Below are 27,299 nucleotides of genomic sequence, written 5' to 3'. Positions count from 1 at the left end.
CTGGAACTTTTGTTTTTCCACTGAAAGCTCTGGTTTGCACAATAAATGCCATGTGGGTGAAGTTTTATGGATGATACTCTGATGTCCCATTCTCCTGAAGGCAGCACAGAGCKGCACCACCAGAAACTGACAAACACTGAAGAGAAGAAGAGCTATGATTAATGTAGTTACAGTTCTATCCATGTTTTAATGTTGCAGAGCTCAGTCAGTTTGCAAATAGTTTAAAGTTTAAACTGGCATGTTATACATCTTTTATCTGGTCATTTTGTACAAGATTTAACAACTAGAAAATGGCACAAAATAAGAATATTTTTTCCACTCTGATTGGCTGCTGTTAGGCCTACCGATTTTAACTTGAATGTTCATTGCATTTTTCGTAGACGGCTGTGAAAATAATTTCTATTCCCATGACTTTTTGTTCTCTGGGAAATTATTTTTGATGATAAATACAGAAACAAGCATACAAATCAAAACATCTACAATAGTGATAGTAATATTAATAATAAAATAATTATTAATATTATTTAATGCAAAGTAGCCTGCAAATTCTTTGGTGGGGGGCGATGAGGGACCTGGACAAAGGCTAGGGGGGCGCTGGGCCAAAAAAGGTTGAGAAACACTGATTTAGACCCTTTTTTCTCTACATTTTAAATCAGCCAATGTCAATGGGGCCCATAACTGTGAGTCTACAGGACCATTGTGTGGCACTTATTTTGGAAGATTAAAAAATAATACACTTTTGGTCTGCAGCAGCAAGATGGCATGGCTAGGATATTTATTCACCTTGAGTTTAGTACCTACATATCTAATTATAGCTACAGGAATCTAGTCCGGCCGTGGTATTTTGGGATTGGAGACGGACAAACATTCAGTCGCATCCATGCTTTGCCCGACATGAATCACATTCCCCGTTTGGTTAGGAACATCATTAAAACAGAAAGAATGCCCTTTCTCAGTGAGCAGCTACTGTCTATTGTATGTCTATTGTGCCAAAAAAGCTAAAATTTATTTGATTATCAACAACCACACCATGGCAACCCAGCAACTGGGTAAAAAAAAAATGAAGCAGACGATACATTCACTGTAGAGATTTGGTTTTAAACCAGTAACTCTCATTTCATCTTTAATTCAAGTGGCAATACTGTGATGCAAGTAATCACAGCATAATTAAATAAAGGACACCAAAACTGTAACCTAGTCGTACTTGGAACCCCATGAAAGTGTTCCTTATGCATATATCTGCCCCATCAAAGAAGGGGGGCATGCTGGGGGATTGTGTCTTTGTGAGAGAGAAAGAGAAGGGGGTAGGGGCTGCTCTGTGAAGCACACAACCTCATTATTCAGGCTATAGAGCAGCACATCCACTTCATTGTTCTTCAAATCAGCCCAAACTCACGGGGCTCATCGCAGAGTGAAACAGAGCTGCCTTCTGTTTTAAACAGAGCTGCCCAAAGATCAGCCGAGAGCACCATTACTGTCTTTCTTTTTTATTATGCTCTCCGTTGTCAAGTATGATAAAATGATTTCTCTTCAAGACATCATGTGTCATTAGCAATTCAAAGCAAGAAAAGGCTGATGCAAACACGGGGGTGAGTTGTCTTTCTGACATGTTTTGAGCACCGTGATTTCCCCCGAGGTAAAACTCAGAGATGACACCTGACAAGGAGAAACATGCTGAAAGTAGAGTCCGCAGGGCTCTGCAGCGAGGTGCTGAATCAGTCCCACAAATGTAAACTGATTTTGTAGTTTGTATTGGAGTGCTGGTCTGCTTTGGCTAATTGCCCTTTCTCAGCCTGTGCAGGACAAATAACGACCACACACACAAAAAAAGCAGCTTGCTATGGTGCCGGAGTCTTCTAGAAAGTGTTTCATGTAAACATGCTAACAATTCTTCTGCAGCTGCATCAATCAGAGAGAATATGACAAGGTCTCTTTGTTAAAGACAGAGTGTAAACACAGCTGGAGCACACTGGTGGAACCTTTCCATCCTCTATCTTGCTACTACACCTGTCGGACACAATGCATCAAAACCTCATTTAGAGCTCTGATTATCCTAATGACATTCATGTCTTCTCCCACCCTGGCCTCGATCGGTTAAACTCACCCTCTTGTAATTAAAGACACAGCCAACAAATGGTCTGGCATGAACTGGATTTTCCCCCTACACTCATATGCAGGGGAATCAATCACTCTGCCATTTATCATTTCCTGTTATTTTGCTATCATATTAAATTTTTATTATTCAGAACCAGTTTCTTGACTTCATAATTGTGGGAGCAGATTCCTCCTAATTAGACTAATTTGTTTAAGTAGTCTCGAGTGTCCATCAGGCTGAAAATGGTCAAATAAAACTAATCTGAAGAGTTTGAGATATATTGTCCACATTCAGTATCACAAATTTAATACAATACCAATTCATTTAAGATACATCCTCTGGACACATGTAAAGCTTGGGTCCATCCGGCCTTGCTAAAGGCAGAATGTCAAAGACTAGAAGCTTCTTAAAGATTACAAGGGTTAAATCACAAAATCAAATGTCTTAAGTTATTTTTGGTATGTACAGCATTTTTATAACTGAATCTAGCATAGTTACTTGATTGTGCTGTAAATGGCACTATGTGTAATATCTGGAAAATACTCCACCCGTTTAAGGCTTTATCAAATTTCAGTCACTCATCACTAGAAATGTCACTGTAATTCATGCTGTTTTAAATCAATTTAAGAGAAATGGATCTGCAGCAAAACACTCCACCCAAGCCAAAAACTGTCTCCTAATTATCTCTGAAAAACTGCTCCACAGTAACTTCCTCTACTCCTGAAACCAATCTGCTTCCACATTTACTCCAGCAGAACTGTGTGTTCAGCTAAATAGCCAGCAAATGGAATGTAAAAAACGATGGACAAGCAAAGTTCCCATTTACACAGCTTTAATAACATTCAGCGTTAACATTCAGTCATTCACTGCAGTCAGCCAATCAGCAATCACTCTGTCGTAAATCGTTGGAGGCCTTGGCTATATGACCCAGCTGACCTTGTGGGGATAATGTATTGTCGCTGATATTGAGAGTATGAGAGTGGGGAAAATTTAATTTTGATTCAGGAGAGTAGTTTCAAGTGTTTTTGGTTTAATGGAATAGGAGAGTTGTTGTACAGAGAGGTGACCTTGCATGGTCTTTTTTCCCCCAGTGTTGGCAGTAATCATGATCATCAAATTATAATTTTCTTCTTGTTTCTGTCTTTTTCAGGACATTACTGGAGTTGTGGTATAAATCTAATAACTGATGTTTTGCTTTACAACTCAGGCTACGATAAGATTTATTTTAATAGTTGTCATTTTAATAATGCTGTAAAATGTATGACCTGTAATTCGCTTCTAGTACGAGGAAATATCAAAGGGGCCCTATAATACAAAATTTACTTTTTGCATGTTTTTGTACTTCCATTTTGGCCTCAAATGCTTCTAAAACATCCCAATCGTGTAAAATAAATGTCGTTTTTAACATTGACTGTTAAAAAACAGTCAATGTTTTTTATGTATCTAGCGTTCGTTCCACAAACCTCCCGATTACTGTTACACTGCACTGTTATCTAGCAACACCACCTAAGCCCAGTTGCTCACCCAGCAATCCAAGCAAAAAATCCAGTTTCATCTGGTTTTAATGCTGAATGTGCTATACAATGGCTGCTGGAAAAAAACAAGTGATTTGCTGTTGATCTACCATCTGGAAACCACTTGCTGCAGTCTTGTTGGTTGTGCAGAAGGCTACTTCTTCTTTTCAAAGATGTACAACTGTATAATTGCACACCTGTTTGCAGCCATTTTCACAAGACTAAGCATTGAATTTGAGGGAGTGGCCAGCAGCAGCTTACTTGGATTTAAAGTGACAAGAGACCCTAAAACAAATCTTTCTGAGAGACAATCTCATTATCTAAAAATGATGTTGCTCAAAGAATGTAATGAATATGAAAATAGTCCTAACCTGTCCCAAGGAAGCATAACAGATCAACTCTGAAATATTTAATTAATCTATTAAAAGACAGTAGCACAACAAACCAATAACTTTAAGAACTACATAAAGCTGATTTTTATAAAAGAAAAAACAAACACTAAGTGAGGAATGAATATCCTTCTGTATCATACTTTCAAAATTGGGCCAAGGTTTCACCAACTGCGTGCCACTTTCACCCAGCAAAAGGAAAAATTCTCTCTGCTGTGCTGCCTACATGTTCTTATTCTCTTCAATTTCACCTCAAGGCTCCTGGTCTTACCTCAACAAGACCTCATCAAACTCTGCAGCTCTGTTTACAAAGTCTGTTAGGAGACAGAAAGAAATATCCAATTCTCCACTGAGGAATGGTACACTTTATTTTTCTTTTTTCATATATTATTTGAGACATGGCAGGAACAAAACATACAAAGAGAGGCAGCACGTACAAAATTCCCACCAATGTATMCCTGGCTCTTCTTTCTGAATTATTTACCTTCGGCAGCCTTTTTGAAGGAGGCACAGAGTATACTTTATGTCCCTCTGCATGACAGCTGAGAAGCAATACTCCAAAGTTTGGTTTTCAGAGCTCTTCAATGCTCTGCTGGTTTGCCCTTTAATTTCACCTCCAGTGCAAGCTTGCCTCAGTACGCATTTGAAAACAACTTGACCTGTGACAAGTTTGTCACAAGAACCAATGACATTTTTTTCAAAGGCAAAGTTGTATAGTCAGAGGGTTGCCGTGGATTTATGTAGTTCGAAATGTTACTGTTGTCTGTTTGAGACTCTGTAATGGCACATATCTGTTGCTCTTTGCCAGCAGAGAGATAAATTATCTTTAAAAAAATTGCGTGTGTAACCAAAACAATAGGTATTTTGAGAAGGGAATAGAAACAGCATTTAGCTATGCTGTCTTAATTTACCCCTAAAACAGTAAATRGACAAATAACAAACCAATGTGCCTACTGTGCTGTTTTGTATTGATTGTATTATGCATTTCCTACCAATGCTATCAGTCGTAAAATGTTTGTTAATCATAAGACCCCTTTACAAGGAACATCATGACTCTCAAAACCTGGACGAATCCCTAAAAAACTAACTTTATTGTCTTTCTATTGTGGGAAAAATGTTTTACCAGAACATTCTGAACAACTTTATGAAGACAGTTTTCCAACCTTTGAATCGAGGATCCTGCATACATTCCCTTTTATTGTTGCCATGCAAGTGACTCTGCACAGCTAAATAAACAACAGACACCATTGGCACATCTACCTGTCCTTACAGTAATGAAGTGCAACCTCATAACCTCTGTATAAAATTCTCTCAGTGTCCCTTTGTTGGCTGGGGGACTCAAAAGCTGTCTGGCATTTTGCTTTAAAAAAAGAATCTTGTTCTCTGAAGGGGAACAGAGATGCTGCTGGTCGCTATCCTTAACCCCAGCTGACAGAGACCGGATAGGAAGGGTGGAGATCAGCTCAGGAGAAATCGGGTCTGCAAGCAATTTTCATCAGTGTTCACCATTCTAATAGAAACTTGTGTTCATTCAGTCWAATAAACACTGTGAAAGCAGAAGCGAGATGCCTTCTCTTGATTTTCTCTCAAGTAGCATATGGTGGATTTCATTACATTATTTGTTGGAATGAATGAAAAACATTCACACGCAAACAGTCAAGACATAAACCAGTCAATCAGCTGACACAAGCCACATATGGCTACTTGAAAGACAAGACGCACTAAATAAAACGAAAACAGTCATTGTCAGATGAGTATTCAGAAAGGCCTCATTTGTGAAATCCACAAGGATCCTTAGTTACTTTAATACCAATGAAATGAAGAAGTTTTCAAAGCAACATGAAGCAATTCAGGACTGCTTTTGAATGCTTCTATTGCTGTATTTAAATGAAAACTGCWGCCTGCTTGCTCTGATAACATGGGTTGCAATAGACCAACACTGCCATGTGGTTGTCATTCAAGCAATAATGACAACATAACCACATTTAGAGTGTCTTTGCAGTGGGGGGAGGTWGGTGTAGGGAGGTGTATCTCTGAATGTGACAGAAAAACAAACAATAAAAAGCCATGTCAAAATATTCAGCTTGAGAAATCAAATTTAAATTCAAGAGAGAGGAAATGAGAGAACAACCTTTTTAGATAATTTAGAAAATTGTCTTGATTTCCCATCGTAGGACTTGGAGACAGTTTAACTTTGGGAGAGCCCAGAGTTACTTGCAAGATGGAGCAGCAGCTCAGGTTAGAACAGAGGAAAGATGGGCTTCTAAAGCCTTTGCTGATGTTGCTTGGAGTTGACGACTGTAAACCAGTGCTGGGCACATGAAGGGCCTTTGGGTTTTCAGATGGTTGTCAAAAACTTTCTCAAGAGCCATGCTTGAAATAAATAAATGTGTGCTTGCTGCAATGTGGGCACAGGAGAATGAAGACACACTCGTTTAATCTCCAGCTTTTTCTCTCCCACTTTCTCTCCTCCTCACTTTCTCCTCATTCCAAGATGTTTGCAGCACTTCAGGCTGAAAACTCAATTTCTCAGCCATTGAATAGACAGAAATTGCAGTGAGCCAATTCATACGTGACGATAGAGAACCTAAGGTTTCTGAATAGATTGAAGGATTGAACTTTAACACAGCATAACTCGCGCTCCAGAATTCTATTGAGTTTCATTCAAAGCACCTTAAATCATGGCGTTTTAAACAAGCCAGTCATAATAGTCAAATTGTGACACTGATTCATTTGTACAGCCATCTTTACCTTGATGAAATGCACAAAGAAGCACATTTAAAGCATATGAAATTAGAATATACTGAAAGTTAATTTCAGTTTTTAGTGTTGAGAGTGAAACTTGTTTTGCTATTACAGAATAATGAGTAATTGGGCATTTATGGTTATTTTGATTATCACAGTGCACAGGACAGTGAAAACTATTCTTCATGCAGAAGTGTCAGTTTCCCATTTACATTATAGGCTTTTTCCAAAAGCCACAAATGGTAAATGGAAATGAAGTTTGCTCTTTAAAACCTGCAACCAAGTACGGTTTAGAAAGTTCAGTGGAAGGAAAATTGTTTTACAAACAGTACACATACAACAGGGATAAGCAAAGTCTTGATAGGATTGTGAAGCAAAGAGTTTGAGTTGTTATTTGGATCAGTTTGCAGTGACATTTTAAAGAAAGAAGGTTTGAGTTAAAATTTCAGCTCATATTTATTATCGACCTGAAAGCATATATCTATACTAGGAATATTATGACTTTATTCTGGTATTATTTCAACTTTATTGTTGTATGGCTTTATTCTCGTATTATCTTGTTGTTATTAAGGTATTATTATGACTATCATTCAACTTTATTCTGTTATTATGACTTTATTTTGGCAAAATTTTGACTTTATTCTCATACTACTTCTTTCTTATGACTATCATCTTGTAATTAAACATTTTTCAATATTACTGTTTAGACTAAAAAATGTGAAAATTATTTGCAAACAAGGGAATTGTTTTTCTCCTTATACGAAGTCTGACGACAACAGCTTACATTATCTATAATAATCTAAATGTTCCTTTGTATCACTTAATAAAATAAGTACTAATTTATTTTTAATGAAAGAAATAAGTATTAATATATAATTTCAGAGCAATAACATCGCTTGTTTTAGCAGAATGTTTTCCACAGTTCATACTGCTGAATTCAGTTCTCAGTTCAAGTAATTTCCGTTACAGACAGATTGTTTGGTTTTTTTCCTCTAGTTATTAGAGCCAACCTTATGGCAGAAAGGAAGTTTAATGCTAGATTATATCTCCTCCAAATAGAATTTGTAGGTTAGTCTCTTTGACAGTGAAAAGCATAAAATGCAAAAAAATATAAGATGACAGGCCATAACTTAAACAGAGCTTTTTGCTGCTGGAGCTTGTTACTCTCAAAGCGTGGGCTGAGGAGCATGGGCAACATATCAAACTTAATTACCTTTCAGGTTGCCTCATCAAGTCAGAGCTTCAATGAAGACAGATTGTTCCTGTTCCTGCAGAACCTCTAAAGCTACAAACACTGCTCTTTCTCTAATCTTAGCAGTCCTCTTTGAATTATTCCCCTCCTGTTACAGTGTGATGGACCTATAACTGGAAAATGGGCTTTATTGAGTAGCATTTCATCTATAAGTCCCATTCCTCATCTCAATAAACAGATGACCCCCCTATGTCTTAAGGTAAAGCAGCTCTACAAGGTTGCAGTTTGGATTACATCTGAGGAATAACAACGTGTTTACCATGTACTTGCATTGTAATTTGTCACTTTTATGTTGTAAGTGCCAGTGGCTTTCTTGTTTTATTGGGTATTACTTTTGTTTTATGGAGCAATTTTCACATCCCGCCCTTGATGATAGTGGCCTCACTCTCTCTTAACACCAGCAGAGCGAGGCCTGGTGATGAACACGCAGCACAAAGGACTGATTATGGAGTGCTAAACTAATGATTGCCAATGAGAAGCCGTTTTCACTACAGAGTGAAATCATTTCTCTGTCACTTGGAGTTAATGACTCCTTTTAAGGAAATGAAATCCGGTCACTTGGGAAAACCTTCCTGAATGGTTGCAGGTAGTTTATTCCATTTGTCTCAAGTCTAATGGTGGAATGTACCTGAATATAATGCAAACAAAGGCAAGCATTTCAGAACAGGCATGCTGTTCTGACATTTAATCTATCATTGGCACCTATAGGGAAATTTATTGAACATGTCAAGTTAAAGTGGTAGATCATTGGGAATATTAGGCATGTCACCTGTGAGYGATCATTTCAGGATATCTGCTCACAAACCCAGCACGCGACATGCTACCATGTCTAAAAGGCTTTTCAAAGAGCTGAACAGAAAGAAAGCAATCTGTATGAAGCACTTGGCCACATACTCGGCTCACTGCCCATACATCAAGAAGTCCTTAACCTCATGTTTGAAACTATTCATTATTGATGTACCACTGAAGTTTTGACTCATGCAAAGCTGCATGCTCTGATCTGCCGCATCTCATCTTGTGTGTCTAAACGCACTGTCAGAGCATATTTGATATATACAGCACTGAGTAAACATTTATGAATGATTTAGGACAGCAGGGTGAATCGTTAAAGCTACGGAGCTGTATCTTGTTGCTCTCAGCTGTTCTCTGGGGGTATTGAAACTAAAAATATTTCATGCAATAATGTCTGTAATTTAACAAAGAGCTCAGTATCTATTGTAACACAGCTTTCCTCCCTGTAGAGACCTCCTGTAAAAGAAGATACAGTAAAAATGGTTACCTTTTTAAAATTTACAGAGCTTGTTTTACATTTAAATTTCATGAAAACTGTAAAATCATGTGAATTAGATGCTTAATAGCACAGCTCCCCCAAGGTTTCGGCAGCCATCCAGCCAGGTAATAGCTTGGCTGAGTTGAAGAGTTTGGGTTCACATATGATTAGCCACTGCACCATAAAGCTCACAAAAAAACTACATTTCCCTCCAAACCTCATTTGAAAAGCCACATAAAAAGTATCACTTTTTACTGCTTTAATTTACAGTGATTCCCAGAATATTTTTTTCTCTTTTTCCCTTTTAACTGCAGTTCAAAAAGTAGCGTGCCAAACCGCATAAAACCTTCCATTTAGTTTTACATATTTTCAATGCTTATACTTTCAGTGGTTTAGTTTGATCATTCTTTTATCTTTTTCTTAGCAGTTTATGGAGTGTTACTAGCTTAGTGAGGTTGAATTCTTGTGTTCATAAATTAGTGTGTATTTGAGAGAGAGTGTTAGCAGGCAAACTCATTTTTTTACCCCCAACTGTTTTGTTTAAAAAAATAAAAGTGCCACATGCTGATCACCAAAATGTCCAGATTTCTTTACAGAAGTAATCCTTTTGAATCTGAAATAAAATGGAGGAATGAAGGAGAGTAATACAGTTTAGTTACCATATTTTCCGCACTATAAGGCGCACCAAAAAAACTTCAATTTCCTCAAAAGCCGACAGTGCGCCTTATAATCTGGTGTGCCTTATATATGGACCAATATTGAGCCACAACAGGTCTAGCAACTACAGTAAGCAGCCGCCGACTTCATTTTCCCCGTAGAAGAAGAAGTGCGCGGTGCATGCTGGGATAGTTGTCAGAATGCTGGTTTGTTAATAAAGTTTGATAATACATTTAAAGCCAGGGGGGGCGGAGGGGCGGGGGAAGAGAGACAGAGACTGCGGCGGCAGCGTGTCGGTTGGTCTGTGTTACCCAGAAAGCAGTTGGGCACAATAGAGCTACACCAACACCGTGAGTGAAACAACGACTGGGGCAGCCTACTATATAAAGTACTCGGGGACCAATTCTGGACAATGTAATAATAGAGTACGGAACAAATTGGCAACCCAAACTGAAGCGTCTACTATTCCTTGCGCCTTATATATGAAAAAAGTTTTAAAATAGGCCCTTCGTTGAAGGTGCGCCTTATAGTGCGGAAAATACGGTACTGAATCATACTGTATGCCCCTTTGTTTGTGCTTATATATCAAAGAACATCCTGTTTGTCCATGTAATTATGAATGAATTTTCATTTTTTAATGCATTTATTTGAGCACAATAACTGAGTTGATCAGATGTAGCACTTGCAACTATTCTTCATTTGTCAGATAGGGGGACACTCCATCATCCTCACCATGTCATGCTCAGTCGGTATCTGCATTGACACTGCAGATAGGCTGTTTGTCAAAAAGCAGGGCTTTGATGAATGACTACATCCTTTATCAAATGTATGAAACATGAAAGCTACTGGACTTTCATAAGGGATCCTGGCACAACTCTTCAAAATCTGGTAGGCTCCTGTCTGGATTTTTACTATTTCATGGGTCACTAGAAAAATACACGGGTGCACATATGCTATGTTTCTTATTTAAGTTCCAAACTGCAGTTGCACTGAACACTGAACTCTAGAGAACATTTGGTTTGAGTATTTTAATGAAGTAAAATTCAGAGCCTCCACTAGTCATCCAAGTCATCCAAGTTCTTTTCTTTACATTGTATCCACCTGTTATTCTGTATCAGTCGTTATCTTACTTATTTAAACTATTAAATATTTTTTTTACTGTAGCTATTAGAAGGAATAGAAAATGAAAGCACAAAATTCCCTAAATTCAGACAAAAATGTAACTCACACAATATTAGTAAAGAGCAGGGGTTTTTTCCAGGGTTAATTTTCAGCATTGACATAAATATCTCCATATAATTTATTTCTGCTGTTACCTTCAGATATAATGCATCTCATAGGATGGACCTTTTAAAATTTTGATTTAAAAGTGTACAAATTAGAATATTTTAAAGCAGTTTAAATTGATATTTAAATATTTAAATGCATGCTGACTAATTTCAGCTAAATAAGACAACTACAACACTATCTAAGAAAATATTAATTCTTAATAGATTATGCTTTTTGATTACCTCTTTGTTACTCAGCAGCCTGGTGCGACATACAGTGTTAAGATTAATTCTGTGCAAATGTATAAATTCATCACTCAGAGCAGTTAGATTCTCACTGCATTCAAATTACATGGCCATAAATGGAATTCAGGTGCATTTAGTTTGGTTTGTTAATAAACTATAAATTACTGATCAATGTGGTTAGTCAGCTTCAATAATTTGCCAAATAAATGTACTAAAAGTGAATGTTGTAGCACCCACAGAACAAATAGACTGCACAATCTGCACATTAATTAGGATATACAGCTGAGTTTGCCTACCTTCTCTTTAAAGAAGAATAATAGAATAAAACATATTAAAACCTAGAGCTGGCACTGTCCATGCCAGCAGTCCTTACTTGGTGTTCCAGGTTTCAGATAAGGGTAAAAATAGTCAACTTATTTTAACTTGGTCATACCAAAAACAGAAACAGTTCTTATTCAGAAACAATGTTTCTCTTATTCTTTGGGCTCACAATCTTGAAGGAAACATACTGCCACAATGGATATTTTCCCTAGTTGTTCATACAAGAGTTATTACAGTTTTTTTCCCTCATACTGTCATCGTCTTTTTCTGAGGTCTTACGAATACCCAGCTGGAATTGCAAGACTACATAAAAACAAATCAACAGCTGATTTTTATCGACCTTAGCCCACACATCTTCAGAACAGTTAGGGGGTAAAATGAGTCACTTTGCTCTACCCAACACTTCTCCATGAAGTGTGTCTCTTTTAAAACCTGTGGTTGTTTCATCCAAGCTGCATTCTTTTGTGGTAGTTAGAACTGTTTGCTCACTGCTACAAGCATGCTCATTATGGTTATGTGTGGAAGAATTAAAATTCCCAACAGAAAAGAAAATCCAAGAACCAAAAAGTTGGATTTCCTTTAAAAATCTCTGCCATAGCTCTTCACTTCCATTTCCAGAAAATGATAAGAAAACATAAAATCTTTTATTTGTTTTCCTTAATACAAGTGTCCTCAGGCAAGACACAAGATTGCCTTCAGTGTGTTACTGTGAGGATGATATGAGAAAGAAATACTGCATGAATATAAGGGTTTAAAGAGATTTAGGAAAGAAGCAGGAAATAAAAAAACCTACAAAAAAGTAATTTGTTAAACCTTGCCAAGTTCAAAGCTGAGTAAATRCTAGAATCTCACATTTGGTTTTAACTAAAGTGAGCTAACACTGCAGCATGAACAATGAGGTTCAAACAGTTTGCTTCTAAACACTAATTCAGATCTTGCATGGGATAATACTGTTAATTTTTGTAAGAGATGTCCCCAGTCCTTAGAGGAAGAAAACTCCATGTTCTATGATCATACAGAAGCAAATGGTACCAAAACAGAGAATCAAAAAAAAAGAAAAACTGTACATTATTGAAGAATATTGACTACTTTTGTCAAATCAATGGGGCAGCAGGAAAAAAAGTAGCATTTCATATGAAAGTCACACTCAAATCATGGCCATTTCTGTTTGAAGTCTTTCACCCTTTCAAGAGAACATAAGCAGATCAAAGACTGAGCAGAGCTGCTAAGATAGAGGGGGAGGTATGTGTGGATGAATGAAGAAATTCGTCCTGAAGGGAATGGCCTCAGTCCACATCACAGTGCCAGGAAGGGAGACGATTTCTCAGTGAGCACACATATTTTCTTTCACTCCTCTGTGTGTGTTTAAATATCATTACTTTTGCCACTTTTGCTGTGAAGAGGATTTCAGTGTCAAACTATTGGTAGGTCTTCTCACCAGTCATTTATTTGACTCTGTTATGAGGTTTTAGGGGTAATTTCAGTAAAAGTAGTGAACCATTCTGGGAATATTAGTAATATTTCCATTAATGACTTTGATCCAGTACAGAGGACAGGTTTCAGGGAAATCACCATTTCCACCAATGGACCTGAAGTAATAAACACATAATCAGTTGTGTGTTCTTTTACAAAAAAGTAGAAAATGATCTGAAATCTTGAAAAAGTTGGACATTGTTAGTTTATGACTGATTGCTTCTGAGAAGCGATATTCTTATTGATCACAATATCAAATTTGAATCCTAATTTGTATAACAAAGTTACCAAATTATGCTTTGACTAACACATCAACCTGTTTGATTTTAAACAACAAGCTTTCTAAACTGTTAGGAGAGTCTTTGCTGTGCGCTACACCGTTCTGCTTCTGCATCTCATTCTGTGTGCAGAGACGTTCACTCTGTACTTTTAGTTTCTGCTTACTTAATCATGTTAAAAGAATGAAAGTGAAAATACTTTGAAAAATATGATGTTTCAGTTCCAGCATAAAAGACTGGTTGACAATTTTCACCAGGTGCTTGTAAAAATATTTGACAACGTGGTCAAACTCAGATGCTTATGGTAATAGACATGCACACAGTGCAAAAGCCTTTTTACATACAAATAGAAAGGTTACGCGTAATAGTGTGCATCATCTTAGGGTTAGAAAATTTACCATACTACTGTCATTAATTTCCCTATTTTGAACATCTGAGATTCAGTTACACAAAAATCCTCACCTATTTTTTTTTTTGCTAACGTAATCAGGCAGCCATTTTTACATGAGACAGTAATAATTTATTTCTGCCTCTAATAGCCTATACATCACTGGCAGGGTGTATATTTCTTTTTCCTGAAGCATGAAGGCGAAAAGAAATCTTAATGATTTGCCCTTGCTAGCATAATTTTAATTATGGATTTTCCTCTACAAGATCAATTTGGCAAAAAAAAAAAAAACCTTGGTAATACAAGCTGTACATTCTACTATATTAAATATTTGATATCCATTAATTTTTTTTATGATTAATGTTCTGGTAAAGAATCATTTTCTTTAAGTCCCTTGGTTTTATTGCAGACTTAATTAGGAGTTTTACTCCTAAGGACAAGGACATATATCGCACCAAACCTTTGCATGTTGAAGAAATAAAACCATTTAATATTGATTTTTAGGGAATATTAAGCTTGGATAAGAGCAGCCTTTATACTTGTTCAAAGAATAGAACAAGTTTTTTATTTGTACGTCAGTAGGGAAATTTGTATGCATCAGCAACAAACTGACAAGCAAATCAAAGCACCCAGATTCACACTGGAAAGCAATAATGAAAGAATAAAGACGGGAAAAAAAATGTTTCRGTTGTGGTTAAAATAAAAGGTGCTTTAAATACTGGAAATTTTGACTTTAAAATCTGTGATTATTTATAATCTTTCAGAAGATTTGTCTCGTAAGGAGGCTCCTTGCTTTGTAGCAGTTTCCATAATTCAGTTTTATTTAGCTGTCAACATTTGATTTAAGGTAATTTTATTTATATAGCACATTTTCAGCAACAATGCAATTCAAAGTGCTTTTAGGTCTTGATTCATATATTGCAAATGAAATACTTTATTTATTAAATGGTGTTTGTAACTGCTGTCTTGAAGCCCGTCATTCTTTATGGCTCCACGCCGAAATCAGATAATTTTTTTTGCAAAAATCGACCTTTGTAATGAGAATATGTCAAACAGATGTGTGCCCTCCCATTAATGACACAGCAAAAGGATATAATAAGCACTTTTGCTACAAAAATCATCTATGCAGGTGGTGCAGCTGGTAGAAAGGGCAACTTTCCCCTCTTTCACTGAAAACAGTCTCTCTACTGAAGAAGCTTTTTCCCAAAGGATAATAAAAATATCAAAAGCTTAGAAAAAAAAACAAAAGGTATGTAAAGGCAATCTTTTACAGGAGCTTTTCCTTTTTATGTTTTTAATGACGGTAGTCAGAACCAGAGAAGTAATATCTGAATCCAGCCTGAATTTTAGTGTTTAACAGTTTTAATCACAGACTCGTTTGATACTGTGGTAAATCGCATACACACAGAGTGCTTTTAAATCCCTTGGTTCTACAGGTGGCCATTTTTCCATCACCAATGTAACAGTGGTGAACTATGAAGGCTAAAAGAAAAAAAATATATTGGAAAAAAAATATATACACATGCCTTAAAATACCATCATGTAATGCACGATCATAAATTTTAAATCAAGTATTGAAATTTCTCATCAATTGTCTTGACACAATGAATGAGCCAGGACAACTCATTCATTCGTTAACCTGTACTCAGTACTGTACAGGTTAACAGTACAGTACTGTTAACCTGTACAGTTAACCCAAAATTGATACCAATCTCCCAATATTGTACCCATGTATCATGTGAAACAACTTTAATTTAGAACAGATATGTCCAAGTCTAGTCCTCGAAAACTACCAACCTGCATCTTCAGGTGTATCTTTGCTTCTACACACTTGAATCAGACAGCTCAATTTCCTCATCAGCATTTCTTCTGTTCTGCAGAGGCCTGGTAAGAAGCAATTCATTTGGTCCAGGTGTGTTGGAGAAGGGATGCACCTAAAAGTTGCAGGTTGGTAGCTCTCAATGTCAGGACTGCAACAGAGCTGTCTTCAGCCACTGGGCCAACAGTTCTTATGCTTTTAGGGTTTTGTTTTTATAGTCAAAGATAAACTACGAGAATAATTCAGCAGAAAAGAGTGTTTTTGATCTTTAAACCAAGTCATTGCAGTAGAGAAATCAAGTTTTTATACTATGAGTAAAAGGCTTATTCAAGTTATCTAAATAACTTAATTCTCTTTTTAGCATGTCCGTTCTATTTAGCTTCTCTACTATTGGCACCGCATGCTCCATATTATCAGGTTGTCATATATGCTTTTCTAAAAATACACATATGACAGATGTTTAAGGATGACCAACAAGATAATGATCTGATAAAACAAGCTAGAATCACCCCAACCTGAAACGATAGTTCAGCCCCAAAGAAGCTACAGTAGTGCATGCTGTCCATTCTTTAACAGAGTATCCTGATGTTATCTGATCAGAAGGGACCCCAGTGCCTCCCTATCTCTAAACACTGAAATGTTAGAGGTCTGTACTGCATATGAGGAGATATGGGAAAAGAGCAATAAGAGAGAATAATGAGCAAAGTTCCAAAGATGGAGGTTTGTACATTGTAATGATTCTTGCAACAGTTCAATGAAGAAATTGCTGCTTGAAAGTAATTTTCATTCTCCACTATATAATAGTGAGAATCTCAACTTGTAAAAAGAAATACATGTAACACACTCTCCCTCGCACACCTTTCTTGTCAATCAAATACTGCCAGAAAAACCACATTACATCCAATATGTAATATAATGCCTTTTTGCAGGTTCAGAGTTGTAGATTAAATGGGAAAAAAGCTGCTAATAACCAATATTGCAGATAAAATCCAAGTTTTAGCATTTTATATGTACGCTTGAATATCAAAATTTCCATTTTYCCCCCCCCAATTTTCACGTTCGGCTGTCCAAAGCTTCCGATCGACTCTGCACAGCTTCATATATATCAGCCCCTGTCATATAGAGCCATGAAAATCATATAGTTCTTGAATTCACATTTAAAGTTTGCACATCTTTGTACTCGGTAGCTGCCTCGCTTATGTAACTGTTCTGCTGGGAACAGCTTTGGCACAATGCACTCATTTTGGGAATGCTGCAACACATTTGACATGGAGGAGTGTTTCTAAATGTTCTCAGGCAGCGGAGCAAAAATGCTGTTTTCTTTCCTTTGATGCCCTTTTGTCATTGTTGATCTTGGATCTTGCTGCAGAAAAGCCAAAGTATAATATTCAGTTCACTTAATTGTACTTGTATGTTTTGAGCATTTTCTTTTGTGTACCCAAATCGAGAAAAGAAACATCCATTGAAGGTTTTCTCTGGCACAATGCCTAGAGCATGAATGATGCAAAGGGATGTTTCTTCAGCAAAGTAATTGTCATTTCATATTTACTCTGCACCATTCTGACAAAATATTTATCTCTTCAATGCACAGGCAGGATAGTAGGTTGGTGTGTAGGCATTAAATTACATTTTATGTTGTTCTATTGAAAGTGGTGCACAGGGACTTAAATACTATTTCAGAAAATCTTACTCTGCTACATTTACTGCTTACTTGGGATTTCTCTCCAGAATATGAATATTGCTCCCACATGCCAACCCCCTACGCAACATTCTTTTTCACGTTCATTATCGTCAATAAGTCAAGTATATTCCATCTTTCATCATCATGCAATGCTTTCCGACCACAGCACCTTTTTTTTGCAATGTAAACCAATTTATTTCTCCCCTCTATTGCAGATAATATTAAACAATGCCTTAAGAGTGGAGGCCGTCTGAATGGGAATGATTTATTACAAATAGAGAAGTCTGTTTGTTGGTTTGCAGAGCTCTGCAGTGTAAAATAAGCTCATTTATATTCTATATTGCTCAGGCTGCCTCGTTTAATATTCCTGTCAGCATTCTTATGCCATGCCTTCTGTTGGCTTTGCCTGTAATAAAGCCGCTGCCTCTGAAGAAGTGTACAAACAATGTTAAACACATTTCATCAGATTAGCGCAAAGCACTTTGAATACCTTTTGTAAAAAATAGCAGGGTCAAATGAGGGCACAGGGCTCATTTTGTGATGACTGATTTGGTGAACAAAGAATTTGCTGAACTGAAAAAGATAAGCAGCATAAAACGGTCTTACATCATATGAAAAGCAACCAGAATCAAAACATCTTAACACAAATATTTAAAAAAATAATCAAAGCATTGAGGATCAATTATGTTGCCTTTTTTATTTTATTGGGATTTTATATGATATGACAACACAAAGCAGGACATAATTGAGAAATGGAGGGGAAGATTGTACAAGGCCTTCCTAAAATTAAATGAGACATGCATATTTATTAAGCCAATTACTCTGATACCTCTCAATAAAAGTGTTTAACCAAATGCTTTCAGAAGTCACCTAACTGGAAAACAAAAAGCATCTGTGTGTAATTTAATATGTAAATACAGCTGTTCTGTGAAGACCTCTCAGATGTGTTAGAGAACAAATGACATCATGAAGACCAAGTGGGGAAAAGCTAGTATTGGAAGGGTTAGGTTCTAAAACATTATACCAAACTTTTAGCATTTCAAGTTAGAAAGAAGTAATGGAGGTAGGAGAATCTGTCAACAAAGCAACTAGTAGTTTCAATAATTCCCCAAACTATAGCCTTTATGCAAGAAAGTCAAGGAGAAAGTCATTGTTGGAAAAATAGAAACATGGAGTCACTCAGTTCAAATGTGGCAAAAACTTCACTTTGAAACACGGTGGTGGCAGCATTATTCTGTAGAGATGCTTTTTCCAAAAGATTTCTCCAAGAGTTTGCCGTTCATAGACACTAATTGAGCTGTTGTGTAATAAGAAAATAACATTCAGCCTCTCGATGTTTAATGGAGTCATATTTAAAACTCCAGGCCTAAAAAAGACGACAGCTTAAAAAGATACTGAAAAGAAACATCGGTATTGAACGTATTATCACTGAAAATACTGTTATTTCTGAAATAAATGTATAATAGAAGTATCTTAAGTGAAACAAAAACTGATCTTGAAACAAGATTAATAACTACAAATTGTGAGAAAATGTGACTTAAAACATACTCTTATTAAAGACCAACATTTTTTTGAGGACTCGAGAAAAAGCTCATTTTGTCTATTGCCTACATCAGGCATAGACATTATAGCTAACAAACAGAAGGAACTTGTTAGGAATCTAAAAGTAATGTAAAAAGAGTATAAAAATAATCTTGTGTGGACCAGCTTACCAGGTGATGTTCCCTGAACTCTGAAAGGCAGCTGCGCCATCAGTAGCACAATGCCACACCTTTAGGGAGCACAAGAGACTTCTATTCATTTGCACACTTTGCAAATGCCAGCAAAAAGTAGCCATTAAAAACAGGATGATTCTCAGTTCCTACCCTCTTCAGATTGTGTTCAAGGAGGCCAGACAGAGAGCATGATTTTTATTCAGGTCATCTGGTAGAGTCCCTCTGTGGATGGAAACAAAGATGCAATACAGTAACTAGCTTGCTTCCATTCTTCCCCACAACACTCTGCAAAGTGGTCTCACAGTTAGCATCATAATAAAGTCCCTTTTAATGGCGCAAATAGGGATATGAGAGGAAGTGAAGTGCCCAAGGGAACGGTTTTGTCTTCTGATGCGGTGAATGTTTTTTTTCTAATCAAATCTGAACACATGGCTGATGAGTAGGGGCCCTGTGCTAATTGGCACCGCTTGTCTGCTGGTGGTTGCGCGCCTTTAAGSACCCAGCAGCATCCTGTTGGTATTCAGGGGACTGCTTTGTGCTCCTGGAAGTGATGCCACATTATTAGTTGGAGGTACCCAGGACCCATCCACTTACTTAACAACGGGGTCTTTCCCTCAGCAGTAAGAGGGATCCAACCCCTCAGCTATGTGATAAACATCCCTTGAGATGATAGCTCTGGAAGGGTTTCAAGCTGAGAGCAACACTTAGGAACAAGCCAATCTTTGTGCTCAAAGCTAAATTGACAAAGGGTTTTTTAGAAGAAAAAAAACTAATTATAGTTATAATTAACCTTCTATTTAAAAGTATAACAGTATTTATTTTAGGACAGTCCTACATTTGGATTTCGATGAGTTGTCCTTCTTATGAACTCAAAATTGCTCCAATTTTGGTGTGTTGCAGTATTACAATAACAAGAATCACCAAAGCTGTACAGAAACCATTTAGAAAAAAATCCTTTGAACATGGTCACAAATGGAAGAGCGTAGTTGTTTTCAGGTAGAGATTGTAGTCTGCCTGTAGTTTGAGCAATAACAGCAAAGGAGGCGAACAAAGACATTCGCTCCCTTCCAAATATTAAATTAACATTCGCCTGGTTCAACTCGACACTTCTCTCTTTTCAGTGGAGAATGGTACAATGCAGGCCATTTCCGGTACGCTGGATAGCATGGAAATATCATGAATCACTCCACAATGTTTAGCTTTTTAACATACAAGAGATAACCTCTCCATGTATGTTTTAGACAAGTTATATCAAATTTCACCTATCATGAAATTAGATCATGCTTTAGATTAAACAGTTAAATCTTTGTCAAATATTAACTTTTAACAATTTTAATATTAAATAATCAACATATTTTACTAGATAACATACTTAAACCCTAAAAGTGTCCAAAATACTGCGACTGGTTTACTGGCTTTAACTAACTTTTTACTATGCTAGATGAAGCTAATTATTGGTCAATTCGCTAACCAACTGCCCCACACCGATAGCTTTGCTAGCTGTTAGCTTCACTTATCGATATTGCTCACCGGAGTTTCCAGAGTAAGCAAACACTTACCCAGCTCTGTTAATGTCCGCGGTTCACTCAGCGATATCCCAACAATACAACACTCACTTCACACACTTTATCCTCACTTCTCCTTTTTTATCAATAATTTTGTCTGTGCGTTTCTTTCTCTCTACTTCACGCGCTTCTATAACACACACACACACACGAACACACGCACACGCACACACACACACACACGCACACACACACACGCACTAGTAGCGTTATCTCTTAGTAATCATGCACTGTTGGTGTACAGCAGTGGTCCTCAAACTACGGCCCGCGGGCCGGATCCGGCCCGCCTCCACATTTGGTCCGGCCCCCTGAACAATACTAGAGAGCATTTAGTTGTTGTTTTTTTCATATACCGTATTTTTCAGACTATAAGCCGCTACTTTCTTCCTAAGCTTTGAATCTTGCGGCTTATAGCCCAGTGCGGTTTATATGAAGATTTTTCTTCAACCACCAGGGGGCTCTTTAGCAGGAAGTGAATCATTGGAAGTCAAAATTGGAAATAAAAGAAGAAAGTGCCCATTAAAAGGGAATTAGGTTTTAAAAGGGAATTGAAATTTGAGAATGTTGTTGATCAGTTAAATAGCATTGAGGGGAAAAAGAAGATTTTTTGTTTTTTAAAATAATACTGGGATCATTATGAGAATTTGAGGTATAGATATTAGGATCCAACAGATGGCAGTAGTGCAACAATAATGGATGCAAGCTGCCGTTAAAATCTAAAGAAGAAGAAGGTACCAGCGCCTATTTTCATTTAGCACATGCTAGTAGCAGACATGAAGGATCAGCACTTTTACTGATACAGTTACCTTTCGGAAACTACCATAATTAGTTCAGTTAAATCTAAACTTGGCAACTTTTTCTTTTTCCACCATAATAAATGTGATATTCAATTGACCTGTTATGACTCAAATTTTGGGTGTCCGCCCCACTCTGCTGCTGCTGCATCGTTGTGGAAAACCTGAAGCGGCAGAGATATTTGCGGTTTATAGTCTGGTGCAGCTTATATGTGTATGTTTACTGTTTAAAAAAAAAAAAAAAAAAACTTTGGGCGTGCGGCTTATAGTCTGGAAAATACAGCATTTACTTCATAAATAGTGATATTTCCTGGATTTTTTCTGTGAGGAACCCAGATAGGGTTATTTGATTGTGCTTTCTGGAAAACAATGAATTTTTATATTTAGGCAGTAGTCCTACAATCGTCACAGTTTTTCTGTTACAAACTGACTCTGGCCCCCCAGCAGAGAAGGGAAAAGTTATGTGGCCCTCACAGACAAAAGTTTGGGGACCCCTGGTGTACAGTATTATAACATAAACACTGTGCGGTTATCAGAAATAGCGTACTCCGATCGAAGGGATGTGCAACTGAGTAGTATGACTTATTTTAAGACAACAGACTATTTACAATTTATGAAAAATTTAAATGGTGCAGAAAAACAAACGTGTAATGTTATTTTAAAATAATTTAAACTCTGCAAATACCAGCAGGTATGTAAACACTTAATGAGGTTGTTGGGCGCACTGATGGTTATGGAGTCCAACAGCTGCTCAGGGAACCCGCAGGATTGTATAAAATTCTTTAACAACCTGATCTGTCATGTTGTTAAAGAAAATAACACCTGGAAAGTAAAGAGAATATTTTGTGATACTTAGCTATGATTATTGAGTGGTTCTCTTTAAGAGCACTGTTTTATTATACCAGTACAGCTTATAATAATGTAGGCCAAAGAACAGTGAATTATTCATCACTTTTTATACTGACAAAGTCTCTACAATATGTTATCAAATCTTGAATTTTAGAGCTTGTGTGTCACCGCCACCACTTGATCAGCCCTTTTGTGTGTTTCTTCCTTTTTTCAACATTTGGAAAGAAATAATTCTCTATTGACTGACATACTGTCTAAGGCTCTTGGGAGCAGTACTCTCACGTAAAAATTATCACATACTCTGCCAACAGAAACCACAAAAGTTCAACCCCACCCAGTTAAATATTCAACATTTACATTCAGGAAAGGACAACATCCTCTAACCTTTGACTTCTATTAGCTAAAATATATTCAGAGATCACAAATGCCCCTCAATACTTTTCTTTTAACTTAACTGCAAGTTCTCTGCTCTGGCCTCATCCCTTTTTGACCTTAAGAATACTATTAATATGTATATGTAGAAAATCAAGTTTAGTTTGAAACATGTTTCTATAAAGGTCAAGTTTTTATAGAAATGATGAGAGTTAAAGGTTGATGATGAAAGGATAGAAAACATGCTCCCCTTTTGATTAAAAGAAGAGGATAAATGCTACTACTTTTTGTAAGTTTATTCTTGTTAAAGAGTGTGGTAACATCAATTTTGAATTATAAGAATTTTTGGTGCCATTTCTTTCTTAACATACTTTTTTTTTCAGGAGTAATTTGATGCATCAGTTTGCCTTTTTAATTGAAAGATTGTGTGTGTGTGTTAATGGAGGTGAAGGGAGGTGGGCTGGTGAAGATTCATTTCATGTTTCATCTTAGGGGCTCTTGAAATTAATTTGCTTTGATTCTATCTATCTATAAAGCCTCCACAAACAATAGTTATCTCATTGAAATATGCATTCATTTCTTACCTCAGATTGATTATGGCTGCATTATTTATACGGACGCTTCTGTTGGCTTTCTCATATCCTGGAAGCTGTTTGCAGATGGTTTCATTGGTATATTTGGTATACTTTCATACACAAATTATAACTGGATTCCTTCTAGCGGATCAAAATTTCTGTATGACACCTAAGCGGAGCAAACATAGCATAATTTGTTGTATGAATTGTCTTAAGATCATTAGATAGCTATTAGTGTATCAACATCAATTTATTACAGTTTTGCATTCATTTCTTATTTATTTCATATGTTCACTACATTTTTAATGTTGCCAAATGCCAAACAAAGCTTATTTCTTTTTTAGTTCTCTTGTTACAAAACAAAAAAAAATAAGACATTTTCACAGATATATAATGCAGTGAAATTCTGTTTTTAGCCGCTGCCACACTGAAAGGTYTGCAACTTTGAAACCATAAACCACGTAGGAAACATGACAAACAAGTAGAAGCTACTGTTGTCAGAGAGGAAATAAACTTCTCTTAGTTGCATGCAAAATGCTATGTGTGGCACATGCAGTTGGACTGAACTCAACACACTTTGCTAAGAAGTATGGGCAGACTTTTAAATATCTGGTTTTACAAAGTTGGCAGAGACAAACCCAGAATGACTTGCAGCTGCAATTGCAGCAAAAGGTTGTTGTGCAAAGTATTGACTCAGGGCGGATGAATAAAAATGTATGCCAAACGTTTCAGATTTCCAATCCACATATAAGAGCTATGCACACAACTTTGTGTCGGCCAATAAAATAAAATCACAATGAAGAACTCTAATGTTTATGGCTGTAATTAGACAAAAAGCGAAAAAGGTCAAGGGATATGAATACATTGGAAGGTAGTGTAAAAGCATTAAATTTACAAAATGGAAATATCATTGAAATGAGTCTTTTTTTTAAAAATCGAACTAGTCTAAAGATTTTACTGTGACTGACAAGTAATCATTATGATCAGATGTCAGTGCAGGTGGGTAAATGTGTTTGGTTTCTCTCATGTTTCTCTAGCAGAATCAATGGATAAACCAGCATCTGCATTTGTGACTTGATTGAGCAATTTGAAAGGAATATGGGACTGAAGTAATTAGTCCTGTGTCGTTTTGGTAAGTAATGTTTAATTTTAGTTTTCAAATGCCTTAATTAGGTGTGCACCAATCCTCAAAGGGACAAAAAGCTGTTAACTATATAATTTTAGTGCTAAAATCTGCCAGGCAGAGAAGGGAGAGGGGGGCCATGAGAAAGCTGACAACAGCAGATGAGACAACGGTACCAAGCAATCTGACAATCTGTTTTGAAGGAGAATGTGTAAGCAGTCATCTAATTTAAACCAAAACTAGGGGAAAAGGTCACAGGTTAGAGCACAGAGGCATTCCCGCACTGAAGATGTCTATTATTTCTCTTTGCTTTGACCATTTAGCCATTCCTCTTGAAGACATAAAAGCATATACCATGCTGCAGTATGTGCCCATGTTTACATCGCCTACACTGAGATAAACAAAAAGATAGACTGAGTACTGTGCAGTTCTATGTATATATCTGACTTCAAATAAGAGGCTAAACCAAAGCAGACAAATATAATAGCAGGATGAGCTTTGTGGTTCCCCAGCCTTGTTGAAAGCCTTTTAATTATATTGTATAAATAGATCCTGTTTGGATGAGTTGTTGGCATGTCTGCAGCAAACACAGATGAATCATTTTGATCAGAGTTTCAATGTGTGTTGCACACAGAAAGAAGCTGTATGAATACTTTTTCAGCAATAATTTGGCAGATGTGACATGAATTCTGGAGAGCTCATATGCTCATTGCTGTGCAGCATCTGTTAATTTCTTTCTTTTTTCCCCCCATAACAGTTCATGTCTGCAACCCCCCCCCCCCCCCCAAAAAAAAAACATGACATCGTATACTTAAAGTTTATTTTACATAATGCATCTGAACCTTTCATATATACAAAAGCCTCTGGTCCTGTGTAGCAATGTGTTTTCTATATAAAAATAGAAAACACATGTCCTGTCCTCCGACTTTGAACCTCTAGTGAGTGTCAGAATAAAAGCTGTGACATAAAACAGCATAAACAAGGCAAACAAAGAAAGCCAGCTTTATACCTCTGGAGCAGCAACATGCTTTTTTTGGTTTATGTTTTGCCTTTGCCATTTCCTCTGTGGCTGAGTTCAGAGAAAACTGACTGTGAGTAGAGAGTCAAATAATAAGAGCACTCACTCATCCTGAGGGTGGATGTGGACTTAAGAAATGAAACAAAAGAATAATCCACAGATGAAAATAAATTAACATCAACAGTCTTTTATATCGAATGAGAGAAAGTCTCAAAGAAAAGTGCAGTACAGTCAGAAGGAGGATGCGAGGCATTTAAAATGATTACCTCAATAAGTGAGCCCTGGATGTATGTTTTGCTCGTTTGTGTCAAAGTTTAGGAGGGGCACTGATTCCTTTTTAAATTGGGGAGATCAAAGTTTTAGGTTAATCTAGATTTAAATAATTCTTTTTAATGGAGCACTTGAAACACATGGTTACAAGCTGCAAAAAAAAAACATTTTAAACTAGTTTAATTGATTCCAATGTGTTATATGTGGAATTAAATCTTTGCAGAGTACCACTTCAGAGCAAAAAGGGGCACCCACAGACTATCAGATGGCAATGATAATGTAATGTTGGTGTGTATGGGTGCATTGAAAACGCTTATTGCGTACATGGAATGTTTAACTCCAGATGCTGCACGAAGCAACACAACTGTTTTCCCCCTCTGTATTCACATCACAGAACAAAATGAGCAGCAATTAAACACCATAACAAAAAGATTTTAATGTGACAAACAGCTTCATGTGTGCCTTGCGGGCTTAATACACTGCTGACCAAATGTAGTTCAAAGTTATTTTTCTTGCAAGACTTTTTGAAAGTTATACTTTTATTATTTGGGTTCTCATCTGACCACATTTAAACTATTTTACTGGTATGTTTGTTATTTTAAAAGTGAAAGATATTTTTGCAGTGAAGATCAAAAAGTTCATATAAGGGCTTGTCTTACGTATTTTTCGGGCACATATAATGCCATTTTACCTTCAGTTGTTGTTCATTTGTATTGGATCTGTGTTTATTTTTAATGCATTGGATCATGATGATGTATCTGCTCATTGTGTCTGCTACACAGCAGAACTCCACCTAATCCAGTATTAATTATCTCCAAATTTCACTTTTTACGCTTGTTCAAAACCTGATGGGTCCTCAGAGATCAGACATCAAAGACAAATTAACTGCAGCTTTCCAATAACACTTGAAGATAATTTTCACTTTTACAATAAGTAATGAAGAGAAAAGCTAAATGAAATGCATCTTATATATCTTGATGCCCTTCTGCATGACTGCACATCCCCAAATGGACATTAATCTTATTGTGGAAAAAAAGTAATTTGCAGTGGTTAGTAAAACCATCTGAGGAGGAGGAGTTCAACACAAACAAAATATTAACAAATAAATATGCGATGCTCTGCTATAAAGTGTACAGAAACTTCCTTGGTGTTTGTGATTGGATAACATGTTTCCTTTGAATTACCTGCTCTGGTGCTTTCCAGCAGGGTGGATATATATTTCTCAGCAGCAACATCTGTTGTTTTGAAGAAGGACACACCAAGTCAAGCGTGCCTCAAGAGAGATTGTAAAAGGTTAACACAGCAATAGCTACACAGTTTGTCTCCACCACAAACTTTCTTTGTAATACCACAGTTTTCAAATGTTGGGTTAATTGTTTGATATCGGAAAAACTGCCTTGTGTTTGCCCTCTTAAAAGGCAAATAATCAATAGAAAACCTTATAGAACTTGGGAAAATACATTAAAATAAAGATTGGATATGTCATGTTATATGTAATGTGTCAGAAATTAAGCAATGGTCAGCTTGGTTTGTTTTATTACAATCTTTCATCTGTACTACAGAAACCAAATTAATAAAAAAAAAGTCTCTCAGTTGACTTAAATATAATCCCTTTTCCGCAT

At 36.7% G+C, this 27,299-nt stretch overlaps 1 long non-coding RNA gene across 3 annotated transcripts in view; it reads right to left on the bottom strand.

Annotated features, from left to right (window-relative positions):
• The window catches only part of LOC103462655 (uncharacterized), a 60,558-nt gene extending 39,729 nt beyond the window's left edge, over nt 1–20,829 (bottom strand). For 2 of the 3 annotated variants that reach the window (XR_533370.1, XR_533369.1), the window contains exons 1-3: nt 20,642–20,829; nt 19,262–19,333; nt 19,109–19,167 (exon numbers count right to left, since the gene is read on the bottom strand). This is a non-coding gene — a long non-coding RNA (uncharacterized LOC103462655). Of the gene's footprint in view, nt 1–18,146; nt 18,694–19,108; nt 19,168–19,261; nt 19,334–20,641 lie in introns of those variants that run through there. The other variant, XR_533368.1, reaches the window with a different exon arrangement.
• Between the last annotated feature and the right edge of the window lie 6,470 nt (nt 20,830–27,299).

This window comes from Poecilia reticulata, linkage group LG3 (genome assembly GCF_000633615.1).
Source record: "Poecilia reticulata strain Guanapo linkage group LG3, Guppy_female_1.0+MT, whole genome shotgun sequence".
NCBI lineage: Eukaryota > Metazoa > Chordata > Actinopteri > Cyprinodontiformes > Poeciliidae > Poecilia > Poecilia reticulata.
The sequence above is the reverse complement of the archived record's forward strand: the minus strand, read 5'-3'. Positions and strand labels throughout refer to the sequence as shown.